The sequence below is a fragment of the Diaphorina citri genome, unplaced genomic scaffold (genome assembly GCF_000475195.1).
Source record: "Diaphorina citri unplaced genomic scaffold, Diaci psyllid genome assembly version 1.1 scaffold752, whole genome shotgun sequence".
NCBI classification, from domain to species: domain Eukaryota; kingdom Metazoa; phylum Arthropoda; class Insecta; order Hemiptera; family Psyllidae; genus Diaphorina; species Diaphorina citri.
This window is the reverse complement of record NW_007378185.1, coordinates 103729-127949: the sequence shown is the minus strand read 5'-3', so window position 1 is coordinate 127949 and position 24221 is coordinate 103729. Positions and strand designations below refer to the sequence as shown.

At 35.3% G+C, this 24221-nt stretch overlaps 1 protein-coding gene and 1 long non-coding RNA gene across 2 annotated transcripts in view; one reads left to right on the top strand and one right to left on the bottom strand.

The window, feature by feature from the left end:
- Positions 1–6348: 6348 nt before the first annotated feature.
- On the bottom strand, positions 6349–23283 carry LOC113468487. The gene is made up of 3 exons (XR_003392224.1): positions 23156–23283; positions 22030–22301; positions 6349–6484 (listed from the first exon to the last, which is right to left on the bottom strand). It is a non-coding gene; the product is annotated as an uncharacterized LOC113468487 (long non-coding RNA).
- LOC108252697 overlaps positions 6503–24221 on the top strand; it is a 48959-nt gene continuing 31240 nt past the window's right edge. The window contains exons 1-4 of the mRNA XM_026825443.1: positions 6503–6610; positions 7371–7472; positions 9694–9806; positions 14850–15087. The gene's annotated coding sequence lies outside the window, so the exon portion shown is untranslated. The remainder of the gene's footprint in view (positions 6611–7370; positions 7473–9693; positions 9807–14849; positions 15088–24221) is intronic.

The following is a 24221-nucleotide window of genomic DNA, read 5'->3' as shown; positions in this document are numbered from 1 at the left end:
AATATATGGGGAATTTTTAAATCCTGTGTAAAAGAAAATGGAAAATTATTTTGTTAGATAGATATGTCATTGGAAAGTTTACTTGAAACTTGGGTTTGAGCTCAGTCATAGATTTACATGACTATTGTCATTGAAGTAGGTATTGTAATTGTAACTCAAACGTGACATACCCTACGGCCCTACGCAATAGTTCAAATCAAGTCTGTATAAACAATGATAAACTTTATAATAACATAATAATTAGATATTAACCACAAGTCTTTGATTAAAACCGCGTGGTTGCTTTCTGATCTAGATTGGATTTCATAACTAATACGAGTTTAGTTTTTGTGTGTTGCCAACTGTTTTATCACTTTTTTCAACACGGTCTGGTCTAATATGACTTATAAATCCCTTGAAACCATATGAATGTTTTGAAACAGCCAAACAGGTGACTGGAAGGTGTGTCTCAGTACTCAGTGCCTTATAAAGATTCTAGTATATTACTCTTACCTACTACTAAGTAGGGCATTACTACGAGTACATATGCTGGTCATATTAAAGCAGTAATGTAACAGACAAGAGACAAAATCAAAGAAAGTATAAAAAAATAATATATACAAAATGATAAGATTTAAAACAAAATTGACAACATTTATAGCGAAACATTGAGAAAGAGAAATAGGAGAATGCTCCCGTTGTTCTGACTTTAGACTTCCTCGAAACTGAATCTCATTGTCCACTATGAACATCTTCCTTTTACACTGACTCTTAATGTTGCAATGCTGTATCAGGTTCGTACCTATCCAGTCTGAGTAAGGTGTTTTTGCTTATTATTTTGCTGAAAACCCTGCTGATAATCAGAACATTATGAGATTATCTAAAAATCTACCATGTGTTTGGAATCGTGTGTATGTGGTGACACCATGCAAAAGATATCAGACGTACACATGGATGTCTAAGAAACTCGAAATGTTCTGGAGTAATCTCAAAAAGATCTTGTTGAGCTCACAGCGATTTTCTGGTCAATGAAAGAATTGGGCTAGTAATGTTTTGTTTTTGATGGATTTTGTATAATTTAAGATTGTGTCCAACAATAGCATTAAGCAAGAAAACCAATTATGTCCGTAAAATAGTTTCCATTAAAAAATTGTTCCTTAGTGATTTGTTTTTAATTTTCTACTAATAAGGCAATCATCTGACAGTATGAGATCCGCCTTGGTACAAAGCTACAAAGTCTATAATCAGAACTTACAAGCCAAAGAGATTTTTGATGGCATAATTTCAAGTAGTTTCAAAGAACCATAGTTTAAATTAGTTCTTTTATTGTACTCCGACTTGAGGATCAAAATTCTAAATTGAGTTATTAAAAATTTACTTCTGTGTGTAATTTACAAAATATACCTATATCTGATACAAGAATCCACAATGCAGTTGGTGCATTTCATCAACACGCTGTATATCTTGAGAAGAATAACCCAAGACAAAAGGTAGTCATGTTGCATCTCATAGCTTTCTTAAACACGCTATGTATCCCGAGCTGTAATAAATCAAACGTTTTAATTGACAATCTTGGCGGTAGCGTAGCATCTTCTTGGTAATCTCGGATTACGTAAGACGTGGTCTAGGTTCAGCAGACATTGGAAATAATCGAGCTCTGTTTATTTTCTTCAAAACCACACTCATCTAGATTTTGTTGAGAGAAAACATTGAGAAGCAATTCCTAAATACTAAACCCATTGTTGGTATTAATTACAACGGCATGGGCACTTTGATTTTGAATTTGAATATGTAATAGATCCATTGGAGGTTGGAGGCCAGTATCAGATCACAGATGATACCGCTTAGCGGAAACTAAATGAAAGATTATTCCCCATAAAATCTGTGATCCCACTCGATAACGCGATTGTGTAGTAGTTAGGTAACTATTATTATTATTAATTTGTCAAACAGAAATGACCAGCTGACCACCAATGACAGACATAAAGACATATGAACCAAGTCTGCACATTAGCGAATATTGTAGAGATGTAGAGACTGGACAACCTGACAATGAGACAGTTTATATCGTGAAGTACCAATCAACTAATATTATACCGGTCCAAGGTATGTCAAGGCAAATCACTTGATCCTAAGATTAAAATTATCTCCCCCTCAAAATGTGCTAACATTCAACTCGATAGTAGTCAAGTTCTTCAAAGTTTGCGCACTTGACGATTTTGTTTATCGACCTTACTAAAGTCCAGCAGGTTTTATCTCCATAGGTGGTTTTTTGTTGAATAAAAATGTGGTCTTCGCCTCTAATTAATTTTTGGCAATATTTTAATCTTATCATTAGGTATTTGAAATACTTCGGAGCTTTTATATCCACATACAAGTACCAGAATAGTCAGGATATTTTCCTTTTTGTTTTAGAAAAATACCCTTTTATCTACTTGTAAACAACTTATTGATCTTTATTACGAAAATCCAGGTTATTGGTCCTGGGTACAGTAATTAAATATAACCTCTCAACTTCCAATATACCATGATTCGCACTAATCAAAGAACTCACGAAATCTGCTAAAATCACTTGACTACAGTAACCAACTCGTTAAAAAAAGAAATTGAAAACAACCATACAGCCATCTAAACCCCAATATACCATGATTCGCACTAATCAAAGAACTCACGAAATCTGCTAAAATCACTTGACTACTACAGTAACCAACTCGTTAAAAAAAGAAATTGAAAACAACCATACAGCCATCCAAACCATACTATTATGATGGCTATCTTGTGTTGATAATTTTGAAAGTGAAAACACATGTAGGTAAATATTGCTTTGCTCAAACCGTCATGAGAAAACTATTAAATTCAAACACAATGTATCTAATTACCAACAATGCTATAATTACAATTATAATTCGGTTGCCCATTACACTCTTTAATATTTAATTTACATTTAGGCCGTATTCGCCCATTGTCCGCAAAGAAAGACTGTCGGAACTAGTCACCTACCTAATTCAATTATCATAAGTATATTAATAAAATAAAATAATAATTGAACATTAATAAAATAATACTTGAAACACACATGTGATGGAATGAAACTAAGCTTAAATGACCGCTATCGATATGACAAATACCCAAGTCAAGCAACGGCCTCAAGAACAAGTGCCATCGATCTGAGCACGAAATGGATCAACCTATTAGAAAATCATTATTTTTTCTTGAAGAAAGAAAAAAAAATCCTACAGAACTAAAGGCTATAGCCATTCAAACAAACGATACAAAATTGAAATAGTCTTCATCGTGTGGGCGTATGAGGATTAGCAAGTTCAATGGTATCCAGGAAACTAAAGTTCATATGTAGATTACAAAATAAATTACAATATTTTACATTCATACAAACTCAACTTACATAATCACCAGAGCTAATTGAAATGGTAGCGACTAATTAAGATCTTGAAATCTTCAGCTTGTACCTAGTTAGTATACCTACCGTATCCAGAGTTACATATTATGGATATTGTGAAAGACTAAGAAAAGAGTTCTTCTACACGGATAAAAGATAGGTCTTGAATAACCTGTAGCTCGTGGCTCTCTCAGCAAATTAGTTTACTTATCGGATATCTTTCCGGACAAGAGACAAAATTTTGTAGCCAAAACCAAATGCCAGCCCAAAAGTGATCAACCGCTGATTGAGGGCTGACGAAAAACGCCGACCTCGTCTAAACACGAAAAAGACGAAAAAAAAGGAGATCGACTATTTATCCGGAACACCCTGTATATATAGAAGATTGTTGATAAATTGTGTCATAAGACCGTGTTGGGGAGCCAGGAGCACTTGACATCAATGCAGCAAGTACTTGTCTTACATTGTGTAGGAGGAGAAGGTGTAATCTCTTTTATCTCGGATGATGGGACCAAGGTAATTGCATGACAACCGCGAGGTCCTTCTAGTTATGTAGGCCTCCGCGGTATGTCAATGTTTAAACACACCACCAGTCTCGTATTTGCAAAAGAGGAGTTAAAATAATGTTGACGCACGTTGGAAGTAGTATCGAGTACACTAAACACCTCAGTTAGCGCAGTGGATTTCGGACCCAAATCTTACTGATTCGAGTTTCGATAAAATTTAGCATAGAGTAACAGATAATGGATTAATGGCATTGGTGTTTACCTGTTTCTCTATTGTACCTAATGGCAAACCCATTTTCATCCGATATTACTTTTTTAAGAGCTTTCCTGTCTACGCCACTTCGGAGTTGAATTTGAAGCTGGAAGCCTTGCATCAACTGATACCTAATCAGCAGATAGGAAGTGCTAATAGTTATCATTTATCATATTTACTCAAGTATTTGAGAAGATTCAAAATTTAAAATTCAACGACCAAACGTTACTCATTCAATCCTCTATGGACGCCCTTGATAATGTAACCGTAACATAATAGGTTACACTCAGATACCTAATATGCAACATAACATAATATGTATTACATTAAGATTTCACTTTACAATTCGAAAGAAATGAGATGTTTGTAATAATTACTCCGATTCAACTTAGCAGTAATCTCAGGATTTTTAATTGAATATAATTTATTCATAGAGATACACCTCAATGTGTGCATGGCTTGTAAAGAGCGAACTGCTGTGAGTTTCCTTCATTGCTACATAATACGTATATGTTCTCATTGGTCATGAAAAGCGATGAACAAAACCCTGTTCCAAGTCATTAACTTCAAACACGTTGGAGTGTCGATATTCAGTTGGTTGTGAAATTGTTGAAATATCATCACAACTTATCATGTTTGACCATGATAATCTTCGATAATGTACATAGGTAAAACATTTTTTATTAGCTGATGGTTAAATATTGAATATAACCGAGTGTTGATCAAAAATCTTCCCTTAGATATTTCACTTTCGGGAATATAAAAGGATAACATTATTATCGATATCGGACCACCATCATCTGGTGACAGGCGAATAAATATATAAATAAGTAAGTTATTAAGTTTCGCTGCTGCTGTCGTCTTGACAAGATTTTCATAGTGCATTTTTCTTTGTCAAAAATCGGGAATAGCGCCTTATCCAGGTAATTTTATAAGCTATGGTTCTATTTAGATAGCCAGAACATAACTATCTGTGGACCCGGTTAAAGATAATTTCCTGACCATAGAGTCTGGTAGGTAGGTAGGTAGGTAATCCATAGTCATAATATGAGTTCGGTTTGATACTTCATGCTAGGTTAGTTAGATGAGCTCGTGCCCGTCTTGTAATCCAAGGGTTATTAATTGGAGACTTCATACAGACCAAGTATCAGGGGCGGATCCAAGTGAATTAGACTTACTGGGTGACCAGGAAGGAACACTAGTAGGGTAGAACTTAGAGACCCTTTAACGGACACCCCCCACTGTTGGAAAAATGGTTAATGAGATCCTCATCGGAATCGGTTTAATGGTTATTAATGATAACGTGCAATACCTCCATGCAAAATGTCAAATCCTTTAGCAGTTTCATTGACAAAATAATTCTAAACATTGTTATTCTCGTGAATTTTATTTTTGACCGACATAATCTTTGATAAAACTATTGAATAAGGGTCTATAGGCGATAACTTGAGCTCTACAATAAAACCTTGAGTGTATAAAAAAGGAGCTTTGGTTCCATCGGGGATGAATATGTTTATTAACTAGTTAGTAGTTATGCATATTTATTATTCATACACCCTGTACCAATATTATTAATAAATGTACCTGTTGGTAAGACCAATAGAATTGATAACATTAAGTAAAAGTGATACATTTTTAATAGAAACCAATCGTTTCTCCTTCAAGATCAGTTTTTTCTATCGTCAATTGCTGCTATTTTATCATATATGTTCAGGCCGAGGCGGTATTATCATAAAAATATAGAAATATACATCATCACTCAAGGTAGATATGTAATAGAAACCAATCGTTTCTCCTTCAAGATCAGTTTTTTCTATCGTCAATTGCTGCTATTTTATCATATATGTTCAGGCCGAGGCGGCATTATCATAAAAATATAGAAATATACCTACATCATCACTCAAGGTAGATAGGTACCTGACCAACAAGAGCAACTATCGTTAGAATGAAGACCGGTAGGCAAACAAGAGTACTCCCCATAAATTACAGCTATGTTAGCTATTTGTAATTTTATGTAGCTTTGAGATTTTATTGATCTAATATTGCATCTTGGATGATCTTAGCCTGGGAATAAAAAAATTGGATGAAAAATAAATAAGGAACGAAAGGATGTTTTGTATTCTTATAGAATTTCTTACAAAAGACTAATTCCGAGGGTAGGCAAACAAGAGTACTCCCCATAAATTACAGCTATGTTAGCTATTTGTAATTTTATGTAGCTTTGAGATTTTATTGATCTAATACTTGCATCTTGGATGATCTTAGCCTAAGAATAAAAAAAAAAATGGATGAAAAATAAATAAGGAACGAAAGGATGTTTTGTATTCTTATAGAATTTCTTACAAAAGACTAATTCCGATTATAAACAGATATGCATGTACAAAGACATCATCAGAATAATCTCAGAAAAGTTTTGATCCCTCGAGCTTCTGACTTGGCGCCAAACATCATAGCTCATTTATCATTTCATTCAAGGTAAATATTAATTTAATATTATTTGCTCCAATATTGACTGCTACTGTTATTATTATTTTTTTTTCATTAACAATCTATACATTAAAACAAATCGAATATTTAGTATTTACTGATTGGCATTGGCAACTACTTTGTATAATACAGTAAATTACCAAGTAAGCAGCCAAAAAAATTATTCATAAGTGCCAAAAATACATTCTCAGCTTAAGAGTAAAGAATTGTTTTTCAATTTTCAGTGATCTGCTGTTTTGTCATTCGATCTTTACAAAATGTTCATGTTAAAGCCAATGTCATTATTGTCATTGCTATGCTCCAAAGCTACACTTACTAATTTGTGCTCATGAGTTTTATTCGTAGTCTTTGAGATAATGAAACAAAATTATACACTAAATTAAAGAACGCAAAAGAATCTGACCACAAAATAAACATCGTATAGAATAAAGCACATTGCCAAGGTGTTGGCAAATTCTCTCAGAATTGTTTCGAAGTTCAGTGAGAGCTAAGAGGAGCATGAAATTATTCCAAGTCATTTCATTGAATTTGAATACCCACATAAGTAACAATAATAAAATTAAGAATGCATAATAATGATTCTTATTATTTTCCATGTTTATCATTGGAAATTGCACGCCAAGGACCAATGATTTAAAGTTATAAGAGGAAAAAAAGCAATTCGGAAACGGTTGAAAAATCTCAAGGAAGAAACTAATAATATACTGTTCTTACATAATACGTATTGTTATGATTGTTTCTGATTCAGATATATTATGATTGAAGTGGATTTGGCAGATGTTTTAGAAGCAGTAAGTGGTCATCAAGGAGGCGCTGTTTGTTGGTTTGAGTCCAGGGACATGAATCAGAGGTAAAGAAACAATATGGTAAACGATACAAAGCTTTCAAAGACCAAGAAATTGCATAGCAACTTTATTGAAACAAACAATAGGAATCTAGAACAATTTTATAATAGGAATGAACTAAATCACCAACAACGCATGTATATAGGTAATATTTCATCTTAGAACAACTTCTCGGATCGTTGTATTACTATAAATGATGGCGGAATAGCCTAATCTATATTCGTTAAAGAGCGATTTGCAAACTCAATACAACCCATAATTAGCTTAGATACCTACATACATAAGGAACTATACCTACCTCAATGTGGGGAACCCAATATAGCAAGTACTATACGCAAATTTGATTAAAATTTGTATAAGTATTCTGAAAAGCCACAAAAGTAATATGTGCCAGGTTGGTAAAGTATGATCCCTCTTGTTATTCCGTTTAACATAATCACACCGCAAATTAAACGAGATGAAACCAATGAAGACATACCAAAGTACCCACTCATCATGTATTGAATATATCCACTTGTGTTAGCTACAGTATTTCATAAGCCATACCTAAACATGTACGTTGGATAAAAGTTCATGGAATTCATGCCAATAAGAGGTGTTCTTTTTCCACTTTGGTTATCTGTTATCTGAAGAAGATACCAAATTATGTACCATCATGCTTCGCCATAATATATCCCATTAACATTACTGTAACCTCTTTTTTATGGAAACGAAATTTACAAGAGGATTTAGCTAAATTTTAATTAAAATAACAAAATGAACAAACCTGAATAGGTACAGGGTTCAGTGGATACGTGTTTTATTGTACTTACCCACTTGTTCAAAATGTATTATGTACCTATCTGTACGTCTATAGAACTGGCATAAGTAAAAATCTGCACTTATTATTTTCAATCGAGACTAATTTAGGTGGAAAAAAGTTGTAGCTAGTTTTTGACAAAAGTGGTCTTTCCCTACAATTCCTATTTTGTTCGACGTAGAAACGCATTCAAGACAACTGTTCTCTGCACAGCCCTATAAATGGTACACGCTAACGTCTGTGTATTCCACTAACTTGCAATGTACGGGTAGTTCTTGGTGGAAAAAAGTTGTAGCTAGTTTTTGACAAAAGTGGTCTTTCCCTACAATTCCTATTTTGTTCGACGTAGAAACGCATTCAAGACATAACTGTTCTCTGCACAGCCCTATAAATGGTACACGCTAACATCTGTGTATTCCACTAACTTGCAATGTACGGGTAGTTCTCTTATACATCTAACGTAATCATATGGCTCATCATTGACCCTGGCACAGAATTTGACTCGTAGCACCTAAACTTATGAGAGTACCTTGGTGTAGGGGTTTCCTTTGAAAATCCTTTACCTTCTTGAGAGAGACATAACCTGAATAACCCCTTCATATGACTTTTCAAAATTCTAATAATAAATTTAATTAACAAACTATTGTCCCTATCTGTTTCAATCATGAAATGGTGGATATTTGGTGGTGAATTTACTTGAAGATGTCCAATATGCATAACTTCATATGTACTTCTTAGTTACGTAGGCCCTTTTTTCACATCGCACATCAATGTAACTATGCAATACCTCCAATTAGTCATGTATTATATATTCTATGATCATCTTTTTATAAGATTGAGCAGGATCATCTGCATGGTATTTACTAGGTCAAACAAGCATACCAGCAGTCTCTTCACACACGAGCAAAGCATACCACCCTGAAGTTGTACAGAGAACAAGAATGTAGCTCATTATACCAATTAGTAATTTGCCATTCTTAAGAACCATGCAAAAGAGGTGACGAAAAATGCATAAATTCTTACTTGGGAATCATAATACTATCATGAATGCTGGATATAATTAAGTTTATGAAAAAACCCTTTCACCAAATTCTCGAATGAGATAACAACTAAGTAAATCATAAAAGTGTAATGTACGTAATAATTCGTGTAATGAAATTCGAAAAGATCAGGCAGGAATTAAGAAATAGTCTATCTAACTTGACTTGATCTGAAGCTGAACTATTTGGAGTTTTTTGAGGACAGTGCTTTTATACCTAATAGAGAGGTTTTAAGCAGTAAGTTAATTTTCCCTGAGAAAAAAAGAACCAACCGCGCTCTAAACTGTGAAGGGAATGCTGGTCGTTTTCGCCAACAGCCTTTTACGCTGACTTTGAGTTATAGCTGAACACGATTTCAAGTAAATTGTTTTTCTTTTATGTTCGCAGGTAATTATCAGCTAAAACAAAATCTTACTGCCCCAATTCCTACAACTTGTACGATGCATGAAATATGAAAGAGTGTATTGGACAAAACAGACGTACAACACACACCTTTAAAGGTAAGCCCACAGTCGAGATTTGAGGGGAATTTTTTTTATCTTAAGTGAGGAAAGCAAGGCTAGAGCAATGATGTGGACTGTGAAAATAAATATTTCGAGACGAGATAATAGGGATGGTTTAAAATTCTGGCAGTTCTATATTGTAAACTAACTTCAGGCATATTTGCTTGAAACCCAGATTTGAATGTTTTTTTCTGCAAACCTCACCATATATGCATATGCAATAATTCAAACATACTCCCACAAGGCCCACGTATTGTTTGTTATTTTAGTCTGAAAACGTAACTGAACTTTCTGAAAGGTATATCCCTATTTACTTTATTAATCCAAAAATATTTACTTTATTTATCCAAATATTCCTCTTTTAATTCTACATTTTTATCCAATCGTATATTTGTCACACATAAAAATAATCGTCTTATGAACCTTGACTTTGGGTTTGAACCAGAGTAACATCTCAGATTCTTGTGTGATATTTTATAGCTCAATTTGGAAGACTCTTAACGCCCGCCATTACAATACGACCACGCCGTAGATTAGTATGGCAAACGAGCGGATATTTTATGTTGGACTTGATCAGGCAGGAATTAAGAAATAGTCTATCTAACTTGACTTGATCTGAAGCTGAACTATTTGGAGTTTTTTGAGGACAGTGCTTTTATAATAGAGAGGTTTTAAGCAGTAAGAGAGTGAACCCTTTGAATTTGATTATGAACCTTGACTTTGGGTTTGAACCAGAGTAACATCTCAGATTCTTGTGTGATATTTTATAGCTCAATTTGGAAGACTCTTAACGTCCGCCATTACAATACGACCACGCCGTAGATTAGTATGGCAAACGAGCGGATATTTTATGTTGGACTTAGAGGTTCTTGGCCTCATATGGACACCTAAGAGTGCACTGTCGCTTGCCACGACTGAATTCTGTTCACCTCTGGAGATTCGGCCCTCGGGGGACCTTATGGAAACATGGCCCAGGGGCATTTTTGATCTACATTATTCTACGTAATTTATCGAATAACTATGTCAAGTTTGAGTGGTTTTGTCCGAAATCTAAAGTCCTAAGAATTGCGAACTCTTTTTGAGCTTATTCAACATTTTGGCGTTATACTCTTATACCACCTAATCCTTAGAACTCTAGTATTGGTTCATAATATTATTTGAATCACAGTCACCTTTTTAGCTGTTTAAAACAAACAAAATTATGGCTGTAGTCCAGTCTGGTTTGGTACAAATTTTATTTAGTAACTCGTATCTTATGTGGGACAATCTCGTGATAAGCTGACTCCTACAAACCCAAAAATTGTGGTCGCATTATACATTATACAATTAATTTTATTTAGTAACTCGTATCTTATGTGGGACAATCTCGTGATAAGCTGACTCCTACAAACCCAAAAATTGTGGTCGCATTATACAATATGACAAAAGTAATAGAGTGAGAATACTATCAACATAAATAAATTTGGCTAAAGTTATTATTATGTATTATAAAATAGGTAGTTGTACCCACAAAAATTATCAAACAACACACCTCTAAGCCAGGCAAACCGAATTATTAGTAATTTTTTTAATTTACGTCAGTTTCCTTAGTATTTATTTACATACTCTCTTACCCACCTCACTCAATGGTTCCTTGTGGGTTTGAAATTGAGGAACCTAAAAAATGGATCCGGTATAAGTCCTACATTTTTGGCGTTAATAATTAGGTCGATCTATTCCATAGTAAACCTCTAACGTTAGCTTTTTATTATTAAACCACATTTTAAATTATTTTGACTTTTTAAGTCAGGAAGCACGTTACCAAAGTTGAACGTTAAGAGTTATGCTTTAACTGGGACCTTCTTGGGCTGCTAGTGACATCGCAATATATCTTTACAAAACTGCACGTAAAGGCAATTTCATAACAGCCAATTTCCGGCAATGTTGACATCAGGCTTATGACCGAGGTATAAAATGTCCCTAACAGTTGAAATCCTACATTCCTTTGGATTATACATATGTAGGTACCAATGTTTACCATCTTTCTCTTGGTGCCAAGTTTAACTTCACCCACATACACTCAAACGAGTACCTTAACCCCTGAGCATGGAAATTGATTAAGCGATAAAAATCATCTGCCTGAAGGAATGTCTGATATTCAGCCAGCGATCAGTGAATCAACTTATAAAGATCAGATAATGCCTTTATTTGTATGCGATAAAAATTACATCAGCAACATTGAACTTAATAGGTATTTAGAATCATACTAAATCAATTTTCCCCCAATAATAATCATCTCGATTTCAAAGTTTCAAACCCACTCCTTCTATGACTCTATAGATATTTGGTATATGACTTTTCATTAGGTACGTATACATTGCTTGTTTGAAAACTTGGAATTTCGTGGATAGTACCTAGTATGGTTTTTATGTACGTAGACACCTACAGGTATAAGAGCTAAAAGTTCTGGTAAAATGAAATTATTAAAACCTTGTGCTGACGATATCAATGACCCATCTTGCCTCTGAGCTACTATTGGCTTAAATGAATCATCATCAGTGTAAATTAATCCATTCACATCTTGGTTTTAATCTATTAAAGTCCAGCAAACAAGGTTCATCCTAAGTCATAAGTCATAAGCCAAGACGATCAGTGTTCCAAATATGTACTCTTTACTCTTATTACAAGCAGTACTTTTTGATACCTCTTTCTTGAGAAATTACAATGCCGAATAGAACTGATAAACGTTACAATCCGATGCATTAAACGCCCAAAGCTAGGCGAAAACCAGGAACTTTTCTTTTGATACAACCTTCTTATTCTTCCGCGTCACTATTTCATAGTCACAATATATCTATGTACCTATATCTATTAAATTCACTGTGGTAAAATTTCTTGGGGTTTCGACCTGTTGTAGAGCCAAGAAATTTTGTATCCGTAACAATTTTGTAAATTTACAGACAAACTTGCTTAATTTCAGTGATCACTATGCACTATCAGACGTAATTTAATAGAAAGTTGCGTTTTTTCTCACCATTTATTTCCAGACACAAACTTGGCCATCTGGGATGTAAAGGGTTGAAGAAAATGTAGTCAAGAAGTTCATTTACTCCGAAAACTTCATTTCATTGCGGGGGTGTGCCTCTTTCTTCTGCGGATATGCTTGTCTACAGCGGCAACCAGTGAACCAGTGGGTGTACTGGAGGCAAATTTATACCACAGTCGATTCTACACACTAATATTATCATTCGCAGACCTATGACGTGATGAGGGCTAGGGCGTTTGGCATTTGGTATCGGATAATTCAGATACGCTATCATGGTAGATCATTGAAATAATCGCCATTGCCAACACAGTCATCCCTCTTGCTCTCTCTTCCTCCCCCCCACCCCCTGATAGGTCTATAAAAAGACAGATATTAGGAATTTTAATTGTGTTAAGCATAAATGCTTGTCACAAATGTCGTTCCCTGCTTAATGCACTACGCTAAGTTTTATGACTTGACTTGGACTCGAACCACCAACCTCCAGATCCGAAGTCCACCGCGCTAACCACTGCACCACTGAGGTTGGTTGACAGATATTAGCTATTAGGGTTTCTTTGTTACGTATAGATATGTAATTGATTTGCTTATTTCCACGAACCAAGGGGTTCACAAGAACTAAATTACGTTAACCTTATTGTTACCGCGAGGGGTCAACAAGAGGTCGCCAACTTCTGGGATCAACGATAAATATGTAATAAAGGTAGCTATTATCTGCTTGTATCTTGAGAGATAAATTGGGATCAACAGTACCCCTTGTCTGGTCCTGGAAGGCAAGATTGAACCAAATTGGTACCTATACACGTTGATCTGGTTGGCGTTCTTAATTTGGACTGTTTGGTCCGCTAGGTTTCTTGAAGGTCGCTGGACCATATTGCATGCAGAATGTGTTGTTCAATATGCTTATTGAAAATATTGAAATGCCCAGATTACGAGTATATTTTCAATCGATGAAAGAATGGCGCGATTTTGGCAATCTTTCCAATCGTATCACCCCTTTAAGTACAGTCACAATAAGGTCGAGGTTTCACTATAGTAAGGTATGAATCTTGACAAACTACCTCACAATTCCCAATTTTGTGTTAACATGGGTTGGTAAGTAGGTATGCATCGACGCAACTTAATAAAAGAACTTAATCCCCTCCAAGTTTTATTAAATTTAAACCCATGTTTATGCTTGCACTGAAGAGTTGTTTTTTATTGGAATAAAATCCACCCTAGGATCCCCCATTGACGGTAGTGAAAGTAAATTCTGGTCCAGATGAAGTGTTAAGACGCGACACACCCTCTACTAAGTAATAATGTACCTTTATTATTTGTACATAATTATGTACCTACCTCAGCTACCTCTGTTTCTTTGGGGCTACTGAGTAAAGCAATTCATTCTGAAGACCCAAGTCCTTTCGATCTGTGTTAGCTACAGCTTGTTAATCTTATTGACATTTGGCGTTTTAACTGTATGTACTTATTATTGTTTTAGCTAAAAACACAACATTGTTAAACTTGTTCTTTGGGTTTAGCTTTGGGGAGCCTGTAGGTAACCACCCTCCTAGAGTTTGCATTGAGAGCTGTCCTCTAGTAGGTACTGATAGGTAATTGTCGAAAAATAAAAAAAGGAACTTTTTAAAAACGTTTAAATACAAAGTTACAAATAAAATTGCCCACCAGAAGAGAACAGGTTGGTAATATACCATGCCCTGATCTCTGATCACCTTGAAAGTTGCCACATGTACCAAGATCTAATAATATTCCAACTTGTAACAGCTAACAGCACTACCGGGAAACACCTAAATCTTTTTCGTACGGAAATCGGATCGAAACGACGTCAAATAATTGATCTAGAGCTAGAGGACCGATTCAATCTTATTAAATAAATTTGCTTCATATTCCCACTCTTTTATGTCACTTGAGTTTTATAATATAAAAGGAAGCACAAGTGTTTACTTAGGTCTAGATAACTGCTTATTAGAGATTTCATGATTAATTTACATTACCATGGTTGTTATTCATGTTTCCAGATAACCTACCCAGAGAGCGGGTTTAACCATTGACCCTCATTGGAATGGCAGAAACACTGTTTTGAGTGTGGTCATTACAACTACTCCAAAGCGTTGATTTCAAAATGGCCAACAAAACAATAGCATGTTGAAGTGATAATATACCCATGTCCTACACAATAGTCAACACTTTCTATCTTGAGAGACCTTGCACGAAATGTATTGATATCATTAACCCTGCATAACCAACATGAATTTGGTAAGTACTAAAAAATGTGTAAGACTGGTCTCACACTGCACGCGTATATGCGCGACTTTGAGTAGCGCGTAATCGGCTACAAAACAAAACTTATGAAAATGATCCTCTGCAGATTCTAGATCATTTTCATAGGTTTGGTTTTGCAGCCGACTACGCGCTACTCAAAGTCGCCCGTCTACGCGTTAAGTAGGAACCATACCAAACGTCCTAATTTGAGAACAAACAATAATGTTGTTCTCAAATTAGGACGTTTAAACTTTTTTTTTTCTGGCATGAACATTATTAATCAATAGCCAACAGTAACACAACGAACATAAATACCCATGTAATGAAGGGTTAGACAAGCAAATACTTAAAATAAAACTTTTGTGAGGTAGGTGAAGGGTCGTGTATACCCACTAACAACTTTATATTCTAATTTTAATTGTATCGGCTACTTAGACTTCTCTACTAATAAATTGGATAGAAAATGGATTCAAAATGTCAAGGACAAAAGAACGATCTGATATTAAAGCTAAGTACACATGTTTGTAATGAACGATTTTTTATTGTGCTTGTTATACCATTTCATGTTACAAATAAACCAAAACTAATTGAAAAGTTCCATGAACCTAGATGTACATATTATAAAATATAAAGAAAGAAAGATATAAAGCTAGGAAGCAAGAAATATTCAAGAAAAAAAAAAAAAAATAATAATAATAATAAAAAAAAATACACCTTGGTGTAATCTAAAATGTGTTGAATAAAGTCAGTAATCTCTTCACTTCGCTCTCAATTAATTTTTGTAGATGGAGGATTTTGTAGATGGAGGTGAGTGCGATTTCTTAACCTGACTGAAGTAGGTAAGAATTCAACATTTGACATAAGCTAGAATTCTAATTGAGCTCTGATTCTAATAGTCATATATTTTTTATGAACTTTATCCTTACCGAGAGCGAAATCTACCAGCTTGGCATATGTAATGAAATTTCGCTCTCCTTTCTGACACATCTGTTTTCCGACATAATCGTGTTGAAATAGATCGGGTGAAAGCAGAGTAAAATAATATTTTGGAAAATTATCCATGTTATCAGGGTTGTTGTTCTTGTCTTCAGGGTTTTTATCCATGTCATGAGAGGTATTGTCCTTGTCTTTAGGGTTATTATCCATGTCATGAGAGTTATTGCCCTTGTCTTTAGGGTTATTAAGCGTGCCGGGAGGTGCGCGGAAGTCAAGAGTTGGAAGCACCGGCGCCGCCCGGACTGTATTAACACGAAACGGACTTTCATCAATAACGTCTACAGGGTCATTGTTTATGTTATTATCCTTGTCATCAAGGTCATTATCCATGTTTTTGGCGTCCATATTATGAGGGTAGTGTTTCAATAAAAGATTCAAGTATTTGATCTGTTCTACGGTTTCATATTTCCCCACAATGCTCCAATAGCCTGCTTTCTTGCCCTTAGTGCGGAACCACCCACTGGATTTTAATTCTTTTCCTTCTTGAAATTTTTTGGGAATTCTCATTGTGAAAGTTTTAGTTCTCCATTGGCCGTTGCAAAACTCTCTAGGTTCACTGATATAAACTGCGTCTTTCTGGGCCGAAATGGCCATCTTGTATCTTGAAAAGAGCTCTCTATTCACTTCTAAAGATTTCAAATAGTCAAAAATGGGAATATTAGGAAATCGAATGTATTTGAGGAGACTTATTAGTACACTCTCTGAAAACGCATCTACTTTTGTTCGGAAATCGGTTTCAACCTTTTCAATCCTCTTAGTGTCATCATCGGTCAGTTGTTTGAATCCGAAAAAGGATAGATTTTTAATGTCTTGGTCCTCATCCTCATCAAATAATTCAAATATTTCAGGAGATATTTTTCGACTTGTGTGAGTGGGATCTACGCTTTCAAAGAATTCCCCTAGGTTTACATCAGCAGTATCTCTCATGCTATCTATCTTGACTGCTGTAGTACTACTAGATTCTCCTTCCAGACTAACCACATTCGAACTTTGGTCTAAAAGTACACAGGCAGATTTTGATTTAGTGTCCAATATATTTTTGTCATGCCAAATCAAAACTTCTCGGAGTATAGTTATCTCAGAAGACGAATAAAACCATTTGGATTGTAGCAGATCAAGTAAAACGGGGTATTGAAGTTCAGCAAAAGATTCGTGTCTCAAAAAGCTTTCCGAATGTTGACAAATATATCGTTTTACTCTTTCATAAAGATGTTTAATATCAAAGGTATATGCAGTATTTAATAGAATAACTGATGAATGGATCTTTATACGGGTGTTTTTGACTTTTGACAAATAGCACTTGATATCCTCGTGAAATTCTGTTAAATCATATACATGCGCCAGCCGTACCATTTCACACAACACGCTTGCACTTAGAGAACCTAGCTTGATAGGTGCACCATAGATGTACTTGAGAATATTGTAGAAACTCTCATGAGACTTGACATCAGGGACCAAACACTCGAGCTTCGTGGAGGCTGGGAATTGAATATAAGATGGTGTGTTTAGACTCTCCTGGAAGTCCTGGAACCATGACTTAACCATACCTTTCATGACGTTACTAGATGATGCCAAGATATAACTGCAAGCATAGTACCTTGCATTGTTAACTACTAGCACGATATCACTGGACTCTGGTTGATTCAATAGTTCTGAAATATTCCTTTGTAGAATCTTGGTCTTATCGTATGTGATATCTGGATTTTTCATTCTGGAAAAAGAAGTAAACACAAGTTGTTAAGAAGAGCAATGTTCGAGTTCACTGAAAAAATTTTAGATTCGTTTTTAGTCCGTCCTTCCTTTATTATTACAATAGTAATAACAAGCGGGGCCCGACCGACTGACAGACACCGAAGCGAATACAATAGCCCGTCCACTGTACCTTTTTTTATTACTATCGTAATAATAAAGGAAGGACGGGCTAAAAAGGTATAAGGGACGGACTATTGTATTCGCTTCGGTGTCGTCTGTCTGTCCCCATAGAAGGACTTATCCAAACCTAGTCGACCTACATATATATCAAATTAAAGGTCTTTTTACCAGGAACACGAAAATGGTGGTGGGGATTTTTTTTTCACATTTTCTCACACAAATGAGCTCTGATCTCGAAATTTGTCGCGACGACCTATGTATACTAATAGCTAATATCTGTCTTTTTATAGACCTATCAGGGGGTGGGGGGGAGGAAGAGAGAGCAAGAGGGATGACTGTGTTGGCAATGGTCAGGAAAGACTTTTTTCGTAAAAAAAAGTCCCAAGGGCGATTATTTTAATGATCTACCATGATAGCGTATCTGAATTATCCGATACCAAACGCCCTAGCCCTCATCACGTCATAGGTCTGCGAATGATAATATTAGTGTGTAGAATCGACTGTGGTATAAATTTGCCTCCAGTACACCCACTGGTTCACTGGTTGCCGCTGTAGACAAGCATATCCGCAGAAGAAAGAGGCACACCCCCGCAATGAAATGAAGTTTTCGGAGTAAATGAACTTCTTGACTACATTTTCTTCAACCCTTCACATCCCAGATGGCCAAGTTTGTGTCTGGAAATAAATGGTGAGGAAAAACGCGACTTTCTATTAAATTACGTCTGATAGTGCATAGTGATCACTGAAGTTAAGCAAGTTTGTCTGTAAATTTACGAAATCGTTACGGGCGGCCTGTACAAGGAACGCACACAAAATTTCTTCGCTCTACAACAGGTCGAATCCCCAAGAAATTTTACCACAGTGAATTTAATAGATATCTAGGTAGATAAATATCCGCAGAAGAAAGAGGCACACCCCCGCAATGAAATGAAGTTTTCGGAGTAAATGAACTTCTTGACTACATTTTCTTCAACCCTTTACATCCCAGATGGCCAAGTTTGTGTCTGGAAATAAATGGTGAGAAAAAACGCAACTTTCTATTAAATTACGTCTGATAGTGCATAGTGATCACTGAAATTAAGCAAGTTTGTCTGTAAATTTACAAAATTGTTACGGATACAAAATTTCTTGGCTCTACAACAGGTCGAAACCCCAAGAAATTTTACCACAGTGAATTTAATAGATATAGGTACATAGATATATTGTGACTATGAAATAGTGACGCGGAAGAATAAGAAGGTTGTATCAAAAGAAAAGTTCCTGGTTTTCGCCTAGCTTTGGGCTAAACGCCCATCGGATTGTAACGTTTATCAGTTCTATTCGGCATTGTAATTTCTCAAGAAAGAGGTATTTTGACTGATTTAATATGATGGTTTCCAAAAGTACTGCAAAGTAATAAGAGTAAAGAGTACATATTTGGAACACTGATCATCTTGGAGATATATTGTGACTATGAAATAGTGACGCGGAAGAATAAGAAGGTTGTATCAAAAGAAAAGTTCCTGGTTTTCGCCTAGCTTTGGGCGTTTAATGCATCGGATTGTAACGTTTATCAGTTCTATTCGGCATTGTAATTTCTCAAGAAAGAGGTATCAAAAAGTACTGCTTGTAATAAGAGTAAAGAGTACATATTTGGAACACTGATCGTCTTGGCTTATGACTTATGACTTAGGATGAACCTTGTTTGCTGGACTTTAATAGATTAAAACCAAGATGTGAATGGATTAATTTACACTGATGATGATTCATTTAAGCCAATAGTAGCTCAGAGGCAAGATGGGTCATTGATATCGTCAGCACAAGGTTTTAATAATTTCATTTTACCAGAACTTTTAGCTCTTATACCTGTAGGTGTCTACGTACATAAAAACCATACTAGGTACTATCCACGAAATTCCAAGTTTTCAAACAAGCAATGTATACGTACCTAATGAAAAGTCATATACCAAATATCTATAGAGTCATAGAAGGAGTGGGTTTGAAACTTTGAAATCGAGATGATTATTATTGGGGGAAAATTGATTTAGTATGATTCTAAATACCTATTAAGTTCAATGTTGCTGATGTAATTTTTATCGCATACAAATAAAGGCATTATCTGATCTTTATAAGTTGATTCACTGATCGCTGGCTGAATATCAGACATTCCTTCAGGCAGATGATTTTTATCGCTTAATCAATTTCCATGCTCAGGGGTTAAGGTACTCGTTTGAGTGTATGTGGGTGAAGTTAAACTTGGCACCAAGAGAAAGATGGTAAACATTGGTACCTACATATGTATAATCCAATAACTGACTACGTAGGTATGTTATGTGTAGTGTATATCGGTATGTACATTGTACATACTACATAGTGTGTAGGTGTGAGGGTGTAGGTACCAATGTAACTATTGAGTCATGATATTATGGGCTTAAAATTCGGTATCTAATAGCACCTTTTGTTGTTCACTCTGAATTTGTGAATCTATAACTTTATTTATAGTCAGGTACTCTGGTATACATTGTATAGGTACACAACTTGTGGACTACTTTTAATAGGTAGATATCCACAGCAAATAAGTAAATACGTGATTCGTGCTAGGTATATTAGTCGAACTTATTTGTAACGAATACCCGACAGAAATTCATGAGCAATAAGTCATGGTAATAGATACCCCTAGCAGATATAAATGTTCGGTTTTTGCTTTACTTTGTTCATGGCCATAGCCCGAGATATGGCAGAACCAGAGCAAAGGTCATGGTGTGAGCTTGTGAGGGTGTTGTGTTTATTTCTATGTAGTTCCTCTCATGAGCCTTGTCAATATTAGGTGACTTGTAACAATGAATCAGCTTAGGTGAGGAATTAGAAATGGAGTATGCTAAGAGCATCTAATTACGGCACTGGTTCTCGTTGGACACGTGTAGCAGGTAGGTACACTGTAAGTAATACCTATAGTAATAAATTTATAGCAACGTCTGTAGTAATCATTCATCATATTGGTCTACCATGCACGAGATGCGGGTTTGATTCCCGGGTTAAAAAAAAAAATCTGTCTTCTTTCTTTCTCGATTTATTTTGAAAGTTTGGACATTATGACCTTTTTCCAAGAGGTTTGACAGAGGGAACTGTAGGCAACTACTGAGGCCTTGTAGTCTCGAAATCGAAGAAAGAAGGACAAGATAGGAGAAAGTCAGCCGTTCTGAGAACGAACCTTAACCTGTTCAGGATAAAGTCCGCTCCGGGCAGGAATCGAACCCGCGACCTAGCGCTTACAAGGCAGACGCGCTCCAAGGTGTATTTTTTTTTATTATTATTATTATTTTTTTTTTTTTTTCTTGAATATTTCTTGCTTCCTAGCTTTATATCTTTCTTTCTTTATATTTTATAATATGTACATCTAGGTTCATGGAACTTTTCAATTAGTTTTGGTTTATTTGTAACATGAAATGGTATAACAAGCACAATAAAAAATCGTTCATTACAAACATGTGTACTTAGCTTTAATATCAGATCGTTCTTTTGTCCTTGACATTTTGAATCCATTTTCTATCCAATTTATTAGTAGAGAAGTCTAAGTAGCCGATACAATTAAAATTAGAATATAAAGTTGTTAGTGGGTATACACGACCCTTCACCTACCTCACAAAAGTTTTATTTTAAGTATTTGCTTGTCTAACCCTTCATTACATGGGTATTTATGTTCGTTGTGTTACTGTTGGCTATTGATTAATAATGTTCATGCCAGAAAAAAAAAAGTTTAAACGTCCTAATTTGAGAACAACATTATTGTTTGTTCTCAAATTAGGACGTTTGGTATGGTTCCTACTTAACGCGTAGACGGGCGACTTTGAGTAGCGCGTAGTCGGCTGCAAAACCAAACCTATGAAAATGATCTAGAATCTGCAGAGGATCATTTTCATAAGTTTTGTTTTGTAGCCGATTACGCGCTACTCAAAGTCGCGCATATACGCGTGCAGTGTGAGACCAGTCTTACACATTTTTTAGTACTTACCAAATTCATGTTGGTTATGCAGGGTTAATGATATCAATACATTTCGTGCAAGGTCTCTCAAGATAGAAAGTGTTGACCTAATTCCGATGTGGATTTTACTTTTCATTTTAGCCGAAGTGCAACATGCAAAAATAGTGAGAAAAGTGACTTACCATGAAAAAGAAAGAAGAAACAAAGGACTGAAGCGAAGCTTGAAGGCTGAACAATCACACTCATTGTCTCGGAAATTATTGGGAAAACTCAGAAAAAAGAAGAAGAAGAACAAAGTGACACTAAGAAAATCTTTAAAACTCCAATATTTTAGGATTTACACTCTATAAAAAACGAACGGTCCCGCGCATTTTTATATCTTGAAAGGAAAAAGAGAGGAAAAAATTAGTAACAGAGGCACGCACAATAAAACACTCCGAATGATGAAAGCTTACACGTTAGACACAGAAAATCGAACAATTGCAAAAGCAAATTAGGCCAACATACGGGTGTAAAAAGCTACTCTCTAATAACCCATTCAGCCACCATAATAAATCAGACAATACTTGATTATTTCTGATAGCAACTTTGTATTAGTAAACAGACAGAAAAAACATTCATGACTTGTCTGATCTAATTAGTTGTGAGTGTAAAGGTTTCAAAAGAAAGTTAACTATTCCTTCAGATCTTTGGTAAAAATCGAGATATTGGTTTGCGTAATAGAAAGAGATTGATTATAATTTTCGAAAACTTTTTTGAGACCATTTTCCTCCTTATAATTAATTGACATTAACTTTAACGCCTAATCTTACATTGAACTTTTTGTATGCAAATGGTACATAAAATCCCTGAATTTTCATTATTTTTTATGATTACGGCAATATGAAATTGTATTTGTTACCCTCACAACTATAGATGCCTATAGTTGTATACCTGACTAGAAAATTCGTGGGTGCATTCTAAATGGCTAACACAAAAGACAGAATAAATGGCCAATACTAAAGACTATCTTCAGGAAAACAAAAGAACATTCAAATAAATCAAATCAAAGCCAAAATGTTGCAGTAACTAGGTATTGTGCTAAAAAACACACGATAATTTTTAGCCGAACATGCGAAGAAAAGTAAAAAAAAAGCAAGAAAAGTAAAAAATGGACCCCAAAAAAGTTATAAAAAAATTGCGAGATTATTTGTAAAATTATGTAAATAAATTTAAAATGAGAAGATCACCAACACAAGTAATTCACAGGATCGCGCTGTAGCCACACGGAGACTGAGAGTAGTCCTAGCGTAGTTCTAGCGTACACCAGGTTTCAAACCACATAATCCTTCTCTTTCTTTCTCTCTTGTTCGCGATTCTGTACGTTGTGTATTGTTCGCAGAATCTCTCTGTCTCTCTTCTCAATTTGGAGTCGTATTCTGGGATTGCGAAATAAATCACGACGATTATTACTCTATCCTCGTATCCCCGGGATCTGATAATCCATTCTTTCTAACTCTAGGTCCTAGAGGTGTCATTACTTTGTCAATTATGTGCAAACATTATTCTGTCAATTAGAACTAAACAAACATTGTTTTTCTTCAGCTGTTCAATTTGCTCTTTTACATTAATTTTCAATCATGTAAATTTTCCTTCTGTGTTATAGTCAAAGAACAGTCTGCGGTGGTGCTAGCTGTAAGACCTTGAAAGTTACAATATGGATCTAGTTCATGGAAATTAATTTTCCAAATCAAATCAAAGCCAAAATGTTGCAGTAACTAGGTATTGTGCTAAAAAACACACGATAATTTTTAGCCGAACATGCGAAGAAAAGTTAAAAAAAAATGCAAGAAAAGTGAAAAATGGACCCAAAAAAAGTTATAAAAAAATGCGATATTATTTATAAAATTATGTAAATATTTTTAAAATGAGAAAATCACCAACACAAGTAATTCACAGGATCGCGCTGTAGCCACACGGAGACTGAGAGTAGTCCTAGCGTAGTTCTAGCGTACACCAGGTTTCAAACCACATAATCCTCTTTCTTTCTCTCTTGTTCGCGATTCTGTACGTTGTGTATTGTTCGCAGAATCTCTCTGTCTCTCTTCTCAATTTGGAGTCGTATTCTGGGATTGCGAAATAAATCACGACGATTATTACTCTATCCTCCACATAATCCTTCTCTTTCTTTCTCTCTTGTTCGCGATTCTGTACGTTGTGTATTGTTCGCAGAATCTCTCTGTCTCTCTTCTCAATGTGGAGTCGTATTCTGGGATTGCGAAATAAATCACGACGATTATTACTCTATCCCCGTATCCCC